The following is a 21361-nucleotide window of genomic DNA, read 5'->3' as shown; positions in this document are numbered from 1 at the left end:
AATCAAAAAGCTGTTGCCTCTCGGGAAGCTTTATCACCCTCACTTCTTAGCAGAAGCTGCAGTTTAATATGGTTATGGTACGTCTTAATGAGGATGCCCTAATTTAGGAGGGCGCTCATCATGATGATCACTATAGAGATCACTGATTTGAGAAATGGTTCCCGTCTTAATGGGTGCTGAGAATGAAGGCTGGCTGATTGCTTCTTTCCTGGGCTGGGAGTGTTGATGTGTGCTCTGCTAATTGTACTTAATTTACTGTGAAGTGTTTTTTTCTTTCTTTACCCAGAAACTCCTGTTGCTGGTGCTATTGGACAAAATACTGAACTCTTACGCCATGTGAGACTGTAGTGAAGGCTTGAAGTTATCTTTAATTTCCTGAGGAAGTGGACCGGAGTCCGCCCACTGTTTTCCTCTGCTCTCCACATCACTGTTTAGACCTGTCAATAACTTTATTGGTGAGCTGGCGGTAGTGCCAGTCGTTATCAAATGGATAGTTCTAGAATGCCGAAAACTGAGACTCAGTAGAAGGTCGGGTTTGTAGGAACAAAGGTCAAGAACTACAGTGAGAATGAATCAAACAATCCAGGGGCAAAAAATATAGTAGGCCCATTGAGCTTGTGGAAAGCTTGGCAAAGCAGTGTATGCTTATCCAGGACTTCATACATGGGCTGAGGAAGAGACTCAGTCTTGGGTCCCTTTTAGGAGAGCGAGGGTCAGAGGGAGGTCAGTAGCAAGAGTCTGAATTGAAGGTTTTTGGTTTAGTCAACCCCCATTTCCCTGCACACCAGAAACACACCTCGACACACCCAGGAACCAAATAAATCCTAATTTTTTCTATGAGATATTGTGGCCCACAGAAGCTGTGGCTTGGCCCCATGAGTCAGTTTCTCTTATCTCCTCCATGATTGTACAAGGAGATTTTAATTCCCCCAAATGGAGAGTATGGGCAGCTCTTGTCAGCTTCCTTCTGTTAGGGTTTGTTTCTCAAAGACTCACAGGCTTGGTTGCCAGCCTAGCGCTGTTGGGAAGTGGTCGGGTCTTAAAGATATGGGGTCCATGGGCAGAAGTTAGGACATGAGGTTTTCCCTTAAAAAGCATGTTGGTGCCTGGTTACTCCTCTGTTACCTTTGATACTCAGATACCATGGGATGGGTGATTTTCATCACCACACACTTCCTGCCATGATGTTCTGGCACAGACTCAAAAGGAACAGAGCTAAATGACCACATACTAAAACCCCGGAAATCATGAGCCAGAATGAGTCTTTTTTTCCTAGTTGTTTGTCTTAGGTATTTTGACACAGGGATGGATGGCTGAATAACGCTGTTAACAAATATCAACAACACCCTCTTTTTTGCTAATGGAACCTTGCTTGTGCTGGGACTGGCCATGGTTTCTGGGATGGGCTGTGATTCATCTTTCTGTTTAATTTCCATGCTTTCTTTACAGCTGTGTCAAACAGCATCTCAACTTTGGTCAATAAAACAAGAAGTCAGAAATCGGAGTCACTTGACTAAAGACGGTACCACTGGCAGATACCAATTGTTATGGTTATTTTATGGTCAATATGATAGCGCATGGGAGGCGCTCAGATTAAACGTTCTTTCTAGGTGCGTCTGCAGGGATATTTATGGAGAAGATTGCATTTGATCTCATGCACTCATTAAAGTAGATTGCCCTTTCCTGAGAAGAACAAAACAATGGAGGGGGAGGAATTTGCTCCTTTCTTCTTTTTTCATTGTTTGAGCTAAGGCATCTCATTTCCCCCCTCAGAGTGAGAGTTATACCATTGCCTCTCTTATTTCTCAAGTCTTTGGACTTGATTTCTTGGGATATCATCCTGCAGACAACAGGCAGATCAGAGGATGTCTCAGTGTTCAGAATCATGTGATCCAGTTCCTGATTGATATCCATCTGTCTATCTATCTATCTATCTATCTATCTATCTATCTATCTATCTATCTATCTATCTATCTATCTATCTACTTATCTATCACCTATCATCACATATCCATCAATCCATCCTGTTAGTTTTGACCCACTGGAGCTCCCTGATTGGTACTCTACCCTCTCCCTGCACCTTCCAGCTTCAAGTTGGGACATGACGTCTAAGGCTGTGTAGGGTTACAAGTCAGCAGGACCTCAGTGAGGAGAGATGACATCCGGATTGTCTACTTTATTAACTCACAGGTTATTCTGAACTCCCCCTCCCCAAGCTCTGAACATTTTGTCATATTGAGTCCTACTCTCTCACAGTCAAAACCATCACTGAAATAGAAAGGGGGTGACTTACACACAGCAGTGTGACTTGGGAAAGACTCCACCATTGGAAATGTACCAATATGGTATTCAATTTTTGTCCCAATTTGCTGTTTCTTTCTTTCTTTTTCTTTTTTTAAAATATAGAACAATAAACACCTTTATTACATGAGCTATGAATGATGCTTTATTTGCCTTTCCAGGCTTTGATCTTCCTCAGATAGAACTCCAGCTCCTTGCCTTCTAGCACATAGCCATCTGCTCTGCCACACTGGCCTGGTCTTGAGGCAATACAGGCAAGAAGCTTGCCCTGCTGGAACTGCTCCTCCAGAAGACGGCTGATTTTAGCGTTCTTTTTTCTTTCATCATATTTCTTTTGGATTTTCTTTGATCATTTTTTGTTTAATATTTCTTCCTCTTCAGGAGTCAGCTTGGCCCAGGGGCAGCACATAGTGAGACTCATACCACTGTCGGTATGGTGTGCTGTCGACAAGCACGATGCAGTTCTTCACCAGGGTCTTGGTGCGGACCAGCTCATTATTGGATGCATTGTAGACAACATCAATGATCCTTGTTTTGAGAGTACAACACTCAGATCCCCAGGAAAAGTTCCCCACATCCAATCTTAGGGCACGGTACTTCTTATTGCCTCCTCGGACTTGGACTGTGTGTATACGACAAGGGCCAATCTTCGTGTTGGCAGCAGGCCGTCCCAGCTCATACTTCTGCTTCTTGTGGTAGGGCTTTCTCTTACCCCCAGTCTTGCGGCGCTTGTGCCAGTTGTCTCGAGAGATGCCCATCGCTCGGCGCTGGCTGGAAAGAGCCCAATTTGCTGTTTCTTAATCAAAGTTGAGCAGGTCTGTGCCTTGAAGGTTTTGTATTCTGTTCATCTTCTCCCACTTCATACAATGGGATAGAAAGAATCCTGTGCAGCAAGCTCTATGGAGTGTAATAAAAACAGTGGAAGTGATTGTACCTATGCATTATACCCACATTTGCAACGGCTTGATTTATGTTATATGACATTAGCCACCCTCAGTTCTCCAAGGGAAACTCAGCTGGAAATCAGTAGTTGCTCTCATAACTTCGGTTCTGTCTTTTTCTCAAGATTGCTTGAGGACTGAGAACTAGACAATTAACCTCAGGCATTCAGCTCTGGAAGCCAGGTGTCTCTGGCTCTTCTACGGAGATTGATTGCCCCGTGTGTCAGTCTGAGCATTCCTGAGTAATTAGGATGCACTTTATTGGCAGACGCAGTCTGACCTCACCTTGTCGAGCTGTCTGAAGTGTGTGAGCAGAGAACCCCCCCTTCCACGGCATACCTCTGCAGCGATCTCTCGGCAGTTACTCTGTGACATGTTGTCATGACATAAGCTCGTGTGAACTGCTTTGCACTGTCCTGTGCCCCAGGGCACTGGAGAAAATGGTAAGCATTGAAAGTTTAAGCCAAATAATATACTTTTAATGAGATCTTGTGAGCTGCAGATCAAAAGCATCATCAAAAGGTAAAAAGTTCAAAAAAGCCCTTTACATGCATGCTGGGTTTGACCGAAGTGGCTTTCCCTGATCTTCCTGATAGAATCCTAAAAAAAAAAAAAAAAAAAAAAAAAGGGAAAGAAAAATCATTTTTGTTGCTAAATGTTATGCTCTGGCACACTTCTGTTGCTTTTCATTACACAGGAAGAAGAGGAATTTGGTGGTGCGTGATCTAGTAGCTGGGAATGAGGACGCCTTGATGCTCAGGAACATGTGAGAATGTAGGTGCACTTGGGGCTGCTGTCCAGGAAGGCAACCTATCAAAGCAGCACCAGGTTGCGGGGGGCGCTCAGCTCTGCTCCCTTGACAAATCCACCACATGAGACTTTTCCTGTTAGAACTAAGAGGCTGCAGACAGGACTCAACAGATATCTGTAGGACTCCCGAAACTGTTTTTTTCACTGGACCCTGCGAGGTAGCAGCTGTGAATAACGTGCTTGATTTTTAACCATGAGTGTAGCATTTATCGTAAGCACCCTTCTGTGAAAGTTCTCTTCTAAATGTCTGTCTTCACCTTTCAGCTCGGGGAGGTGAGAACAGAGGGTGGGACATTTATAGGCCTACTATGCACCACCTCTGCACCAAGATCTCCTTATGCATACAGCGTCTCATCTTGGTGAGAACTCTGGGAGTTTGGCGTCACTATGTGTATATTACAGGTAAGGAAACCATCAGAGATAGCTGAGCAGATTGTTCAGGGGCCCCCAGCCAGTAAGCAGCACTGCTGAAATTTGACACAGCTCTGTGAGTCTAAAGCCAAGTTTCTGTATCCTGCTGCCTCATTCTCTCAGCACTGTCCCTACGAAGAATGCTGCTCATGAATCCTATGAATGCTTGCAGTGTGTGTCATCCTTCCAGGTTCTTATCAAGACATTTGCCAGGGCCATTCCTAACTCCTTGTCATGCAAAGTGTGGCTCTAGGGCCAAGATCAGCAACCTAGTCTGGGACTGTGTAGAAAATGTCTATTTGTGGATTCTTCGCTAGCTTTTCTGAATCTGGTGGGGAGGAAGAGGAGTGAGATATGTTTTACACACACACATATACATATATATGTATATAGTATATGTATGAAATCAAGCTTCCGGCACACACCATACACTTAATCCTTCATAGAGCTGCCAGGGAATCTTGATATGGTGGGCATCATTCCATCAGATAGAATGTGCATTTGATTTCATGGGGCTCTGGGCCTTCTTGGTGCTTTTAGTCAGGCACATGCAACATTTTGTTTTCAAGCAGATCTATTAAATGACCATTGTTCCAGCTGATCATGGACACTTGTTCCTATTCATCTTCATAGCCCTGGTGTCTAGCACTCTGGAATTGTTTATTGAACAGATTTAGCGAACTGCTAAGTTACACATCATTTTCTTATGGCGAATAGAGGCTGTAAAATATATTAATCAACCAGACAAGTTTAGAAGATTGGATCTAATTCCTTTTTCTCATTTCTTTTTTGTGGTAGACTTTTGTCTAACAAAAAGAATAAGTTGGAGTTGGGGGTAAAATGACAAGTGTGAAGTCCATGGTCAAGTTGATCCACCAAACTCCCCGAAGTTTCCAAGAACCTGCCCGATGGCTTGTGCAGACTGTGAAGCAACAACTTCTTCGCAAGGTAGCCTATGAGCAAAGAATTTATTTTGTGACCGAAGTTTTATTCAGAGTCCCAAAGCTGGAAACCCTGTCATTGGCAGGTGCATTGTCTTTCATGCCCTTCTGCAGACTTCAGAGACAGAGCTCCCCTGGAAGAAGACAAGATGGGAGATTGACAAGAGGAAATTGTAGGTCAAGATTCCATTTTGAGGGATACCACAGTGAGGCATTCGGAGGTCCAGTAACTTGTTCAGAGCTCTGTGGGGACAAGCAGTGGGTCTGAGATGGGGCTGGGGTATGCCTGATGTAACAATTATGCTTCTCTTTCCAGGTGCCTGATTCTCAGAATCCTTTGGGACATTTGTGTATTTTTTTTCTAACTGCTACCATAGTCCTAACATATCAGGTTTTGGGAGAAATATCTAGGAAGATTTGTATTTTTTTAAAAAGTTAATTATCTTATTCTTAAAATTTGAAGGCTGAAAATTTTGATATGCCACAAGTGGCAAGGCTTACCTGCAGAAGCATCTGCCACAGGAAACCTGGTGGGTAACTACTGCTAATTTCGTGGTTCCAAAGGATGGTTCCTATACATCGTCGTCGTCGTCATCATCATCATCATCATCATCATCACCACCACCACCAGCATCATCATTATCATCACCATCATCATCAATATCTGAGAACTTGTTAAAAAAAATACAAATAAGGAGGCTCCGCCCAGAACTACCTGAAGGGAATATTAGGTCATACCTGGCAGTCTGAGTTCTGATAGTGTTCCAGGTGATTCTAATGATTGCTAAAATTTGAGAAGCACCTGATGTCACTGATCCTGTGAAAATGTACAGATTCAGAGAAGGACATGTTGCTAAGAATCACAGCCATTTGTAGCTCAGTGTAGATGACTAACGTTAAGTCCAGGCCAGGTGCTGGGAAGCGGCAAGTGTCCGGAACAGCAGATTCCAGAGAGGGGCAAAAGGGGAGCTGTGGTGAGGGGAGAAGCAGATAACCCACAATCTCCCCACTTTTCAATTTTGCCTCAGGCTAGTCCTGCCTGTGTTAGTACCTGCCTTCTAAGAAGCGAATGTCAAAAGTCGTTTTCTTTGAAGGTGACATGGGAATTTAACACCTCAAACAGCTAGAATCCCACTAGACAGTTTTATGATGTGATAATTTACCGCCTACAAGTAACTACACTTTGCCCAGGTAGATATTAGGCAGCTAAATTTAGGTGTCAGCAAGGAATTCTATTGAAAGTATTTCTTTTCTTTTTTTCTCTTTCTCTTCTTTTGTTTGTTGTTGGAGGCAAGTCTAATTGGAAAATTAAGTTTCTTGGAGTTCATTGCACAACTGAAAAGATGGGCCAATGATTAGTGGAAAAGCCGGGGTGACTGGCGATTCCCACGCTTTAATGAAAGCCCTTAGCCTTACTTCTCACAGAACACAGCGGACAGGTTGCTTTTTGAAAAGCTAAAACAGTCAAGTAAAATATTCTTTTTTTTTCTGCCATTAAAAGTGAAAATATAGAAGTAATAGTCACTTCCCATCAATTATGTGCTAGGTGTTGGGAACTCAGTGATGGACAAGATGGGATTTGGGTTGTCTGTAGACCCTCTAGTCCAGTGGGCAGCTGGCTGTTATAACTACATCAGAATACTTTCCCCCAGGCTGAGCTGCAGGGACAGCTAGATCTGTCACCCTTAAGAACATCGGCCACACAGTGAGAGAACAATGACCACTTGGGTTTTAGAGGTTACTTTGGTAACCTAGGTGACGGAAGAGCTGAGGAGACAGGACATGAGACACTGAGTTTGCCAAAAACCAAAGAGACCTGGGAAGATGATATTGTTGGACCTTAGAAACTGGCTCACTCTGTGTATCTAGAACTACATGGGGGATTGCAAGGCTCCCAGAACAGTGGGCAGGTGCAGGCGGAGTTAGAGATGCCCACTGTAGTGTAATGAGACAAGAGCCTGGTTTCTCCTTGCTTTCCAACCTCCTCCCAATATCTCCCGTGAAACAAAGCCAAGTAGAAGCCACCATTTCTGAGGTGCAGAACAGAGACAGAAGGTAGAAAAAGGCCCTGAAACAAAGTCCAAAGGAGGACAAATCCCAGGTACTGTTGGAAGAGTTTTAGGTCAGCTAGTCACAGTAAGGAAGCTTCTGGAAGACTTCAGGACCACCCCCTGAGGGGAATCGGTAGATGTTACTTCATGGAGGGCAGCTGAGGTACAGAGATCATGAACCTGTGTGGTAGGTGCTCTTTTTATCTCCGCCAAACATCATACTTATTCAATTTTTCCCCCTCTTGGAGCATTCAACATCTATTTTCTTTACACGGAGAAAATTGGTCTGGTGGTGAACCCACATGGATACAGCACGTCTGGCTGACTTCTGAAAGATGTGGAAGAATCTAGTGCAAACACTGCAGGATTAAAGGCAAACATTGGGAGCTGAATGGCTTACGTAGACCCTCAGTGCTCTCTTCCCACCTGGACTGTAAAGATGCACGTGTAGAGCTTTAGTTCATCTACCTTTAACCAGAACTTTTGTGAGTTCGGTATAGTGACCTCAACTTGGGACAATTCTTCTCTCAAGGGCCAGTTTAAACATAGTTTAAAGCAAAATCTCAATTCATTCTGGATTTGTTTCATAGAACACAGGCTACTAAGAAAGACAATTGCTAGGAAATTCAGTGGAAAGGCATAAAAAGCACAGGTTTAATTTAAAAGATATTCAACAGGCACAGTGACTCCGCTTCACTGTAGCAGAGCCCCAAACGTCTTCCTCTGAGCTTTGGTTCCATCTCTGTGGAGACCAGCCCCCACACTCCCAATTTTTTTTTTTTTTTGCACAGGTCTTGGGATGGTACTTACTTGCTCAGAGTGTTCTCATGAAATCAGAAGGCTGTTCTGGGGGAATCTAGACTTTCCCAGTTTTGCCCTCTGTGACCGTTGAGTCCCAGGAAGTCATGCCCCAGATGTAAAAACTTCCATCTGTGAGTGCCAGGCACACACGTGTGACTTGGAGGTGGATTCTTGGCTGGAGGTTCTACTCTGCTTTGCCATCTCAGGCTTGAACGCAGTCTGCTTCACCTTGGCGCAGCAAGGCCTGCATCTGTCCAGCTGCCTCATTTATACGTTCTTTTCAGGCCAGCAACTTGGAAAAGGCGGCAGACATAGCGGAAAATGACAGTCATCTTCAGGGAAAGGAAAATGGCCAATATTAGACAAAAAAAGTATGAAGTAAATTTTTCACCCTGAAGGGCTGAAGAAATCATTAGAGTTATCTGACAGCAACAGTCTCCAGGCACATGGCTTGGCCCCTGGCGATCTCATTGCTATTTATATGCACTGGGACATCAGTGGAGTAGCTGGGCTGTCATCAGCCTGGGATCTATAAGAACGTACATAGGGCTCAGAGTGAAGGAAGCCAGGCAACCGTCTATCTATCTCCTTAAAGCTTGGATTTCAAATTATTCACCTGTAGTTTAGAATCAACACACACACACATACACACACACACACACACACACACACACACACATTTGTCGTTGAGAATCAGCACACACATAATCACACATACCACATTCATTTGTAGTTTAGAATCAACACACACACACACACACACACACACACACACACACACACACCATGCCCTCTCCCCTACAAAACAGCAACTCAAACAAATAAAACTCTAGAGGTTAAAAGTGATAGTCCCTTCCTCAAATACTCTTATAGTTTCTGAGTATTGATAGGAAGTGAAATAGAAAGAGGGGTCCTTTGTGAGGGTTAAGATACTCAGACTAAGAAATGAGAAGCATAAAATCTCTCCCTTACCCCTGACAGTTAACTGAATCTATCGATTTTTGTGTTAAAAAGTTGTCATGATTGACATACAATGCAAGTTAAATCCATACCTGTGTGTAATCGAGTCGGATGCAATGACATAGGGATGCTACATTTATTCTGGTTGAGAAATAGGTTCCCTCGGATGCCCTTTATTAAAGTTTAAAGGAAGTGTTGACTCGGTGCTGGGGGAAGGGTAGCGAATGAGCTCTCTTGCCACTGACCTTTAGGGGCTGGTGAGCTGCCAGCAGTGCTGTCGTTAAGCACAGCAGAATGCAGTTATGTTTTTAAACAGAATGCTAAAAAAAAGAAAAAATTCCCCCAAACCCTCACCTCCACATCAGCTTCCAAATACAGCTCCCTAGATCCCTCTGTGCTTTTGACAAGCGTGTTGGGCACGAGGGTTTGATCATCGGTGCATCCACAGCTATGAACCTGAGCCATGTGTCAGTGCATTTATCAAAGAAAAGCTTGGCTGTGTATTTCATCCACACAGTCTAATCATTGCAATCAAAATCTTTCTCAAAAGTCAAAGTTTCTCTGTCTGAGCCTTTAGTGTGATTAAAAAAAAAAAATCAAACTGTCTTCTATGTTGTACCATACATCTTACTGCTTCCAGGGACCTGCTTTCTCTCTGAAGACCGAATCTTCTTATTGACTAGGTTGTGCATTTAAGACCTGAAAATCGTGACCCCGGTTGCCTAGCAACCGAGGAACTCAGGCCTCAGCCCTGGTAAGCGAGATGGAAAAAAGGTCAATTAATGTGGCAGGCCTGTCCTTATCAATATGCTACTGTGGCAGCTACTTTTATTTCTTTACAGTAATGTATCATAATAAGTTTTGTAGGTCTTTATACAGTGGCTCTCCCTTTTGAATAAAGCGTAACTAAGACTTGAGGGGATGTCTGATATAACAGAAAATGTAACCATAAAAAAAAAAAAAAAGAACCTAGAATAGAAATTGTCTGACTGCTGGGTACCCTGCCGGGCTGCCCGAGGCACTTACACATTTCCATTGAGTTATTTTATGATCAGGCCAGTATGTTATTGAAATATTATCTCTTTAGCCTTTCTCATTCTGATAAGAAATGACAGGCTCTCAGAGCAGTAATACATACAGAGTACAAAATATGGAGCTGCAGACGAAATTCAGCCTGGGTAAAGAGCCTTGGAGAATTTCCATTAAGACCGATCGTCCCTGGCTAGTGTTTTCAAATAAGGCACAGGACACATCCTTATGTCCACTCTAATTGTGATGAGAATTCGGATTCTCTAGCAATGATTGCATTTAGAACGATTACTGAACAGCATTCAAGAAGAGTCTGCATCAAATTTACAACCTCATTTACGATTCAATTTCTTTGGGACATAGTGAAATGCTGTCACATTTCAGATGCACAGGTAAGAATCACAATCAGGATATGAAGGGTCATATTTAGGAGCAGAAGAGGATAGGAAACCAAGACTATAAAAATCTCAAGCTGAATATTCGGGGGATGGTTTGGTCCAGAACTCTTTCAGCAACAATACATATAGATTTGTTATTTTATTTGTAGACCTCTCATGGGAGGACCCTCATCTTTTCACCGTGTGCCTATCGATTCCTTGTTGTTGTTTAATATGGAATCTGTTTCATATGGACAAAATCAATGAGTATGTATTTATAGATGGGTAAGGTAGGCACCTGGTCCCTTGTCTGGTGTCAGGAGACCCGAGTTTTATTCTCAGATCTGTTTCCATTAGCTGCGTGACCTTGGGTAGGCTGGAATGTCTCAGGGTCTCAACACTGCCCCCTACAGGGCAGAAAGGTTGAACGTGATTGTCTTCAGCCTTCTTTCCTGTGATGGATGTACCCACAACCAGCCAGCCCACAACCAGCCAGCTGCATCTTCCATCTCTTCTTTCCTGTCACACACACACACACACACACACACACACACACACACACACACACACACACACGATCACATTACGCCAAGTGTAATATCTATGTGATTTTGTATGACCACCACTTTAAAAGAGCCTTTCCTCTCTGACACATGGCATTCACAGGGACATATGTTCAAGAGTTTTCAACGATCAGCATCCGTAAGGGATGGTGGCAACTGGCTTCCTACATATTCAAAGTTAGCGTTTTTCTCTCTGTGGAGCCCAGTTTCTGTGAGCTTATGAGATTCACGACAGTTTTTCATTTTCTGTTCTTTCCTTGCTTTTTAGATCGCATCAGTGTAGGGGCAGATGCTGTCTCCCTCCTCTTACACACAGCATAGTGAATCATCTCAGCCTCTCTGTAAAATTTCAGCTTAATGGAGTCCTGGCATTTCTGATGAGACGACGAACTTCATTTTATAGAACAACCTATTGAACAAGCTGTTCTTGGACATTCCCATCTCAACTAAATGTTAAAAGTATTAAAATTCACATTAGCACCAGAGGAAATTTTGCATGGGTAATCCTTTAATACAGTGTTTTATGGCTCTATTAGCGGCACAGCAGCTGGTGACATGATGAATTTAATCCATTAAAAAATTCAGCAAGAGGTTTAAAAGTCAGCTTTTTAAAACATTATCTTGCTGCAAGGAAAGGGAACTTCTCCTCGGGGCCAGAAATGTGGCGGCTTCATACTGTGGCAGGTATTGGGAAATGAACCTGCATGACCAACTTTCACGCACTCAGAGTTCTGCACCTGGAGACAGAGTCCTGAGCCCCGGACTCAGGAGGTGTGTGCTAGGAACACTGGAACATCATCAGTCACACCTTCATCCTTCCCTTGTTTTCTGTAAGAGTTTTACAATGTGTATTAAGTGGTGACATTGTCTTTAGCATATTAATATTTTTATCTGAGCCAACACATGTATTTATATGAAATCAGAACCGCTTCAAGGTTTCCTTTAGTGGTATAATCAGTTCATGCAGGCTTAATCAAGGAAACATTTCTTGCCTTTGATATCAAAAATCTGCAAAGTCACTCGAGATGAATAACTTTGGCCTGAGGGATAGGTGACCTCCCCTTGAAGCAATGTTCCTGGTTGGTTCTGTGGGCACTGGAATGGACTGGGTGCACAGTGTGGCGAGGTTGGCATCTCTGATGGATTAACAACTGTCTGTCAGGTAGCTGGTCAATGGTTTTAACACTAAGCTTTAGATTCTTTAATAATCCTTTCAAATTGCGATTTATTTTCTCAAAAAGAAAATAAATACTTTGTACACTCCCAGTATATCTCTGCAAATTACTACATAGAGTTATTGCTTTCATTCAGGAGTTTTTTAAAAAGAGATTTTTTTTTTTTGAATGAGCAGGAATTTCTGAGCCAAAGCAGTAACAGGTCACCTTGTACCAAAGTGCCCCGTGTCTGCAAATGTGTTTGTTACTGTATTTCAACCCTTGTGAATTAAAAGTCAGGTAGCTTAACTCAGCAGTGGGTTTTGCTAAATAACCCATTTATCTAATTCCCGTGCTCATGTGAACTCACTCATCTTCCGTCCTCACTTAGCATAACTCGATGTTAGAGGTGAATTGCCATTTCTTGTGGTGCAGCTATTACAGGCTGTAAGAGCAGAAATGAAATCTACTACACCTGCCTCCAAGGAGATCTTTAATGGTCCCTACAGTGTAAACACACCACCAAGTTGAAAACAGCTATTGTATTTTGGGGTACTAAAAATTGGTTTATTTTTCTTCCAATATGAAAAGCTTCATCTCTCTCAAGGTACACAGGGCACCTGGATAGAAAGCTTCTTTCCAACCTGTAGAAGGGACGTGACACTCTAAAACTGTGTTCTGCATTTCTGACACCTCGCTCAGCCTCCCACCAAACATGGCTACTAAAAGGCTTGCTCTCTAGAGAGATGTTTGATGTAGTTAGGTAACAGTTCACATGAGAGTCGATCGCCTCGGCCTGAGTGGGGTCTGTTTTGATCATATCTGACCCTGTGTGTGAACCTGACTGCTCCAGGTGGGGCTCCAATTGTGCCCTTACAAAGGCTCCTTTTCTGGGTGTGCGTTTCTTCTTCAATCTAGATGGTTCCTTGAGGCTGAGCATGTTGTAAGAAGGGTGATGTAGCCCGAGCTCTCAACTAATAACACTGCCTTAAAAGAAAAAAAAAATCCCAGCACAAACTCTACTAACATGATTTTCTTATTAAAGAAAAAAATGCATAATAAATCCAGTCACCAATGCCAGTGGAAACATGGACAGCGTTTTTCAGGTAGACACAATTTTTATAAGCAAAGAGGGACTCAAGGTGGCATTTAGGGTTTTATAGTGAAACATAATAAGGTGCTATAAAGCTATTGGACCTCTTGGTCAAGTGTAGGGTTCAAACTGTTAGCTACTTCTACTCTAAGGAAATTTCAGTGAACATGATTTGTGTTTCTTGGTGGTTTGACTTTCAAATTTCTGCTTCAGGGTAGTCTGACTTGGGCAAAACTGGATGATTCCATGTTCAATTCACTCATGTTGCTACCTTAAAAACAAAACCAAACCAACTGAACAGCTTCTATTTCCTCCACCTCCTCCTGGAATGTTCTGTAGGCTGGCTTCCACCTATCCTTATATAAATGACCCATGAATGGCTTCCCTGTGCATTGGCCCTACATTTTTTTTAATGAATTAATCAACTAATTAACTTTGGTGATGCTGGCTGTTGAACTCACGGCCTCAAACATTTAACGCAAGCACTCCACCACCGGCTTACACCTTTGGCATTTGGTTTTTTTGAGACCATTTCTTACCATGTAGCCAGGCTCATGGTTCTCTAACTTAGCCTTCCTCCCGAGTGCTGGGCTGGCAGACGTGCACCACGGCACCTGGTTCATTATTTATTTACTTTGATGTGGTGCTGGGAATTGAACTCAGCTTCCTGTGCATGCTAGGCAAGACCTCTCCTGCTGAGTCAAATCCCCAGTCCCTGTTTAAAGAGTAAGACATTTTTAGCTCAAAAGCCCAATGGTGCTTATTTCAAAATATGGCACATCACTTACTTTAAAAAGAACTCCAACAAGCACAATTTAAAAGCATTTAGAGAACCATCCATTTGCTCTTCATAGCCACAGATTTTATCCAACAGCTGTCACCCACCAATAAGGTAGGACTTTACAGTTACAGGGTTCCAAACTGCTGTTTTGTCCCCCAAGAGACCCCTTCAACCCAATCTTTTCACTGTGCTGCTGCACCGTCTCACATTAGAGACACATTAGAGTCTCTTCTTCTTTCCTGCAAGCTTTTTTTGCCCTCTCTCCCAACTGAGTGATGATCTTGTTCTGCAGCATCCAGAGAGACCTCTGCATGGCTACGGCTGTGATGAGCTGAGGCTCACTATTCCCCTGCAGAGTAGCTCCCATGAGAATCTCCGTATTGGTGCCTGAGATACTATGGCCCCTTGTGTGGGTAGCAAGAAGCCCTCTGAAAAGATAGCAGATGGGAGGTCTGTTCTCTCATACCTGTGTTCTGATAACTATTAGCTAATCTCTTTCTTATTTCTCTACCTCTGACATTCATTCATCCATCCATCCATTCTGTGCATTTAAAAAGCTTATGTGTGTACATGTCTGTTTGTGCATGTTTGTGTATAGTTGTGAACATATGTGGAGGGTAGAGGTCAATGTTGAATTATTTTCTCTCTCTCCCCTTCCTTCCTCCCTCCTCTTTCTTTCTTTCTTTCTTTCTTTCTTTCTTTCTTTCTTTCTTTCTTTCTTTCTTTCTTTCTTTCTTTCTTTCTCTCTTTCTTTCTTGAGACATGGTCTTCCACTGAACCTGGAGCTCATTGATCTGGATAGACTGGTTGGCCAGCAAGTCTGTGTGACTCGCCAGTCTTTGACTCCCCAGAGCTGGGACTATAATAAACACAAGCCTACACCTAGCCTTTTGATATGGATTCTGGGAGATGGAACACAGCATTTTCCCAAACTGAACCATCATCTCTCAGCTCCTGTCCTTCAGGCTTTAACTGATTGGTCCCTCACACCCAGCAGGCTGTGGGTGCTGGGAAGTTGGTGAAGAATGAAACAGTATGTTTTAGATTAGGTAGGATGCATGAGAAATTCCAGACAGACAGGAAAGTGAGTTAAGAGAAACGCTCATGCTCCCAAGGCCCAGTAGATTTCAGGAACACAGAGAAGGTGAATAGGAGGGAGAGGTTGATGGTTGGGGGCAGGCGTTTTCTTTTTTAACCTCCTTAGGCCTGAGATCTGAGGAAGAGAATCACACAGATACCCCAGACTCTCTTGAGAAAGTCTGAGACAGTTGGCTTGGTGTAGGTGAAGGTGTAATTCCCTAACATTAAATTATAGTGATCCCTGAGAGCCCCAATTCAGAGCAGTTCTAGGAAGTTCTCATGGTAAAATCGGCTCAGTAGATGAAAGTATGAAGTGAGGTCGTACAGGTGGTTTGCAGACCATGCTACAGTGTTCTGTGAGACAACCTGACAGGAGCACATGATCATGAGTCACTGGTGGATGGTGGTCGTAGGGATCAGCGGGTCTCTGCAGCCTGAGTCTATGCCTTTGACCAGAGCCCAGGGTGGGTGATGTGGGTTCACAAACTGTGTTTTGAAGATCAAAGCTCCTGAGACCTCTTCTTCTCTCTTCCTCCCCTAAAGGTAGTAAGAAGCCTCCTGATAATTAACACCATTTTGTTTGTCTGACTCTGCCATCACTGAGCTGATGTCAGTATCACAGATGAAGCTTTAAGAAACACCACATGATCAGCCTCACGGTGTTTTACTGCACTATCAATCAAGAGTTCTATTTACAGTGAGTATTAGAATATGTGTGTGTCCTAGAAGTCTCATGCTGGATTTTGTTTGTTTGTTTGTTTGGTTTTGGTTTTTTGAGACAGTTTCTCTGTGTAGTTTTGGTGCCTGTCCTGGATCTCACTCTGTAGACCAGGCTGGCCTGGAACTCACAGAGATCCACCTGGCTCTGCCTCCTGATTGCTGGGATTAAAGGCGTGCGCCACCACTGCCCGGCTTTCATGCTGGATTTTGTAAGAATATCTCCCACATGCTTGTCTGTGCTCTGTGAGAATCAACCTTAGCAGGATCAGCAGGAGGTAGAGTCTGTTTGCCCTCTCACAATGTGCGGCTGTGAGGACTGAGGACCACAGGGGAAGTGTGATTTGTGAGGTGAGGTCATTAGAGGTAGTTCAGTCCCCACCTGCTGCTGTCTGGCAGGATAACTGCTCTGAGTTTGAGATTTCACTCACCACATGGGAATAACTGGGGGTGGGAAGAGAGAGAGAGAGAGAGAGAGAGAGAGAGAGAGAGAGAGAGAGAGAGAGAAGACAGAGAGACAGAGACACAGAGAGAGATATTTTCCCAGCACAACCCTAAACGTGAGTGATACTTTCCAGACCCAGGCACAAATTTTTATCAATGTTTAAACCACTGCTTTGAGGTGATTTTTATAATAGCAATCAGATTAAGGATTTGCCTCTTAAGACTTGGTGTAATCCTCATTTGAGCTGATAACAATAAATAAACTGCGTTTAGAATTTTCCATTGATTGTCTCCTCATTGTAGTTTCCAAAGCTTACTCTGTCTCTGCCTGTCCCCTCTCACTTCTATCCCTCTCCTGCTCTCTTCTCTCTCCCCACCTCTCTGTCTTTGTCCCCATACCCTTCCAATAAGAAGGCTCTATCCCATAATACCAGATGACACCACCTGAAAACAAACAGATGCCCATTAAAATGAATGACTGTCAAAATTTTTCCATGTGTATTTGATATTAACGACTGCAAGTGTGAAGGTGCCATTCAAATAGTTTATTATTGTTATAGGTTTGCAGCAATATATTACACTTTACGCCTTGGCTTGGAAGTTGATTACAAGTTTTATGAGACTGAGTGACTGTTATTGGCAATCTTGATGTTTTCCTCTTCCCCAAAACATGTCACAGACAATTGATTTATAGGCAGTCGATGATTTTTTATATTATATCATTTCAATAAAAAAATTAAAGAAGAAAATGTAGAGTGGGAACTAGACGGAGGATAATGAAGGTGCCATCAGTCCTATGGGGTCTTTTTAGAGAGCATTAATAATCCACATGTACCCAGTAGAATCCTTTCTGAGATTATTTGATATTCTACATGAGGCACAAAAACCAGAAGTCATCAGAGATTTTTATAAACACAGGTGGTGCTTATTAACTGAGAAATAAAAAGTTTACACTCCTGATGATTAGTGCCAGCATGTTTTCGCAGGCCTCTGCACTTTTGGGAAATGGTTTTTATTTTCCTCCCTGTTCTGATTCCTTTCATTCTGCAGGAACAGCTTGAGTGAGTGATGCCGTGACTTCGTAAAGCATCGCCGACAGATCCAAAGGTGGGGAACAGTGACCTCTTTTACAGCAGTCATGCTGATGAAGCATGGCCGTCTACAAAGTTTAATAGATGTGGCCACGCAGCCTCATAGCAGATTGACAGTGAGGATTCTTACCCGAAACGACTGGCTAAAAGGGGGATCTCATTTCCATACATTCTCTCTGCTGTGCAGTGCTTCTAAGATTTTTGTCAGAATGGTCTAGCTGACTGATTAATTTGTGAGATTTTAGTGTGTGTGAAGAGTAACATCCAAGCAACAACAGACAATAAAAAAGTGAGAGGATGAGTCTCTCACTCCAAAGGGGCAGAGCGTCCAAATGCGAAGGGCTTAACAGTGTCTGAGGGAGAGACCGAGCATGGAGGTTGTCTTCATTACTTTATATATACCCTTTGAAGAAGAAAGGGACTGCAGAAAGAGGTTTTGAGAGAGGAGGCATTAGACATATTTGGAAGGAAGTAGTTGTAGTATATGAGCTGTGGGTTAAAGCCCGTGGAGGGAGGAGGGCAGGCGAGGAGGGACATTCACACTGGGCATTTGGAACACTTAGGAGAGCTGGGTCAGAGACACGGTGGGATGCCGGCAAGTCCTGGTCCAGAGACTGACTGATCAGAGAAATGCAAATTTAATGCTTGTCTTAGTGGCGATGTAAAGGGTAATTTTTAGATGTGATAGTACTTTCTTATGGACACAGAGCTTTCTTATTAACCAGTTTCAAAGCTGTACATTGAGTCAGTGTCCTACTCAGTGGCCTGTACAGATACTGTACATGCATGAACATGAGCAGGTCAAATATTTCCTTGGCTAAATATGCACATGTAAGTGTTCATTTATTATCTCTCTCTCTATCATATGCTATCTCTGTGTCTTTACCATCTAATTTGTTTCTCTGTCTCTGTCTCTCTATGTGTATCTATCTACTATCTATCTATCTATCTATCTATCTATCTATCTATCTATCTATCTATCCATCTATCATCTATCTATCTATCTATCTATCTATCTATCTATCTATCTATCTACCTATATCTGTCACCTCTCACTATCATTTATGTTTTGTTTCAAGCAAAAAGTGTTGAAATTCTTTTATTTCTACATATGATTCAAAGTTAAAAGAGTTTGACAATCACAGAAATTACGTTTTATTTTAGATAACAGCTACATCATTTAAAGGAAGAATATATTGTATTGAGGCCTATTTGGTTGCTTTGGATAATATTTACATAATGTGATGACGTTTTCCTTGGATTATGTATTTTGATATTACTTACATTCTTAAGTCTGTGAAATGCTCACTGTTGTGTTTTAGCTTAGGAGAAAACCCTGGTCATTATACATATGAACCTCCTAAAACTTAGGAATTCATCATCTTCTTGGGTTCAGAAACCATTCTTTGGCAGCTGGAAATTGAGTTGGAAAGTCCCAGGAAAGACAGAGCTAAAGAAGAGGAGACACTCAAAACTTACACAAGGGACCATCCTGAATAGCCCTGAAGAGCTCATTTGGAGGGGGGCTTCAAGCAACCCAACCACAGCTTAGAGGCTTTAGCCAGTTAGTTACCTGCTTAACAACTATATTTTAGGGAAATAAACAGTTTATAGACTTGACAGTATTGCATTTCTGCTTTTCAGGATACAGTCTGAAACTGCCAGACACATGGAGAAGTGGGAAAATTGACTTCAAGCAAGCAAGAAGTCAATAGGAAATGGCCTCAGAATGACCAAGATGTTCATCAAACAAGGTTTTCAATATAGCTACTGTAATTATTGCTCACACAGAGGAAAATACACTTCAAATGAATAGATATAAAGGAAATCTCATCAGAGAATCATGAACCATTAAAAAAAAAGCCCAAAGGAATAGTGTCAGTAAAGATACAATACCTAAAAATTAAAAATTTACTGCATGTTTTGGCAGCATACTAGATTTGATAGAGGCGTCAGCGATGAAACAGTGCAGGACAAAGACATAACAATTTCAGGAGAAACTTTCATAAAACCATATGAAACCATGGTGGACACCAATGCCTGGAATATAGTTGTAATTTGAGTCTCATAAAGAAAAGAGAACAATGAGAGGAAAAGCTGTTTGAAGTAGACAGGATGTAACAAGGAAATCTAGAAAATAGCTAGGGAAAGACACTTAGTAGGCAAAGGAAAAAAAATTTGGGATAGTCACTGATTTCTCATAAGAAACATGGGAGACCAGAAGGAAATGAAGTAACTTCTTTAAAGTTTTGAAAGAAGGAACAACTGTCAACCTCAAATTCTATATTTATTAAATTTGTTCCATATAAATAAGGGCAAAGAAAAACATTTTCAAACTAAAAACAATCAAGAGAATTTGTCAACAGCAACAATTCACTAGAGACACTAATGAAGATCTTCTGATGGAAAGTAAGTCAGACCAGATGGGAACTTCTATTTTGGGGAAGGAATGAAAGGCATTAGAGACAGCAAATGCACAGGTAAATATGAAATAATTTTTAAAACTTTCTTTTAAACTACATAGGTCTGCTTGCAGTAATTACATAATATTCATCTGGGTAAACTATATAGTATATAGATGCAATGCACGTGTAAACTATAGTACAGAAGATAGGAAGTAGTATAGCAAGAATTGTAAAATAACAAAAATTAAGGTATATATGGTAATTAGTATTCAACACACTTAAACTATGCAGAGCAGTAAAGCTAAAAAGCTGGCAAATCATAAAACTTAAAAAGATATTTGACAATCTAAAATAAGGCAAGGAAAGAAGATCGGGGAACTAAAATCAAAAGAGAACAGGTAATGAACAGAAGAGTAAAACTGGACCAATTGAGAACATATCAGAGGCAACTAAACATTGGTGGGCTAAGCACACCATCAAAAGGGAGTGATGAGCAGAGTGGTCAGTAAGACCTAACTATGCATTATTGGAAAAACAAGCTTTCAGACAGAACAAAATGAAATGCCACGCAAACAGTAAGCATAGGAAGAGAATGGAATTGACATCGGATACAATAGACTTTAAGAAAAACAATGGTATGAGGGATAAATCCATTTTATAATGATGAAAAGAACCTCTCATTTCCAGGAGAGCTCAACACTGATACAGGCCTCTCTTAGCATGCAATTTATATAATAAGCAGGCAAAAATATTAATAAGCCGTGGGAACCCTTACTGACCGTCTTGAACTAAATTACGCTTGTAGACTACTGTACTCAATAACTCAAGATAAATACTATTCTCAGTAAACGTGGTATGATTGTAATACAATGTGAAGGTAAAGTAATTGTGTTCTGTAAATGTCGAGAAACTTAACAGGATTGATACTACAAATTTTCTAGTGTGTCCTCTGATTATGATGAATTCTCTTCTAAATAAAAAGATCTAGCAGGGCAGTGGTGACACATGCCTCACACACCTTTAGTTCCAGCACTCAGGAGGCAGAGGCAGGTGGATCTCTGTGAATCCAAGGCCAGCCTGGTCTATAGAGCAAGTTTCAAGACACAGAGAAATCCTGTCTCAGAAAAAACCAAAACCAAAACCAAAAACCTAATAGTTGGAAATGAGTCAACACACTTCTATTACAAAAGTGTTACAAAAGCCAAATAAGAAATTGAAAATTTATTGACAACTAACAAAATTTTATGGGAAATTTACAACTTCCAATCTTTATGTTAAAGTCACTGGGCATGCTGGTACCCACCTGTAATCGAAGCACTTGGGAATCAGAGGCAGGAGGATCAGGAGTTCAAGGTCAACTTTGGGTACAAAATAAATTTGAGTCCAGTCTGGGCTATATGAGAATCTGGGT

The 21361-nt window shown here is 42.0% G+C and overlaps 2 long non-coding RNA genes and 1 pseudogene across 4 annotated transcripts in view; 1 reads left to right on the top strand and 2 right to left on the bottom strand.

The window, feature by feature from the left end:
• Positions 1-2419: 2419 nt before the first annotated feature.
• Positions 2420-3714, bottom strand: LOC131910372 (small ribosomal subunit protein eS8-like; annotated as a pseudogene).
• A 1498-nt stretch (positions 3715-5212) lies between these two features.
• Positions 5213-7016, bottom strand: LOC131910371 (uncharacterized). The gene is made up of 2 exons (XR_009379119.1): positions 5906-7016; positions 5213-5538 (listed from the first exon to the last, which is right to left on the bottom strand). It is a non-coding gene; the product is annotated as an uncharacterized LOC131910371 (long non-coding RNA).
• A 131-nt stretch (positions 7017-7147) lies between these two features.
• The window catches only part of LOC131911196 (uncharacterized), a 29939-nt gene continuing 15725 nt past the window's right edge, over positions 7148-21361 (top strand). For all 3 annotated transcript variants that reach the window (XR_009379291.1, XR_009379292.1, XR_009379293.1), the window contains exons 1-4: positions 7148-7646; positions 15841-15990; positions 17505-17561; positions 19190-20025. This is a non-coding gene — a long non-coding RNA (uncharacterized LOC131911196). The remainder of the gene's footprint in view (positions 7647-15840; positions 15991-17504; positions 17562-19189; positions 20026-21361) is intronic.

Source organism: Peromyscus eremicus, chromosome 5 (genome assembly GCF_949786415.1).
Source record: "Peromyscus eremicus chromosome 5, PerEre_H2_v1, whole genome shotgun sequence".
Lineage (NCBI taxonomy): Eukaryota > Metazoa > Chordata > Mammalia > Rodentia > Cricetidae > Peromyscus > Peromyscus eremicus.
The sequence above is the reverse complement of the archived record's forward strand: the minus strand, read 5'-3'. Positions and strand labels throughout refer to the sequence as shown.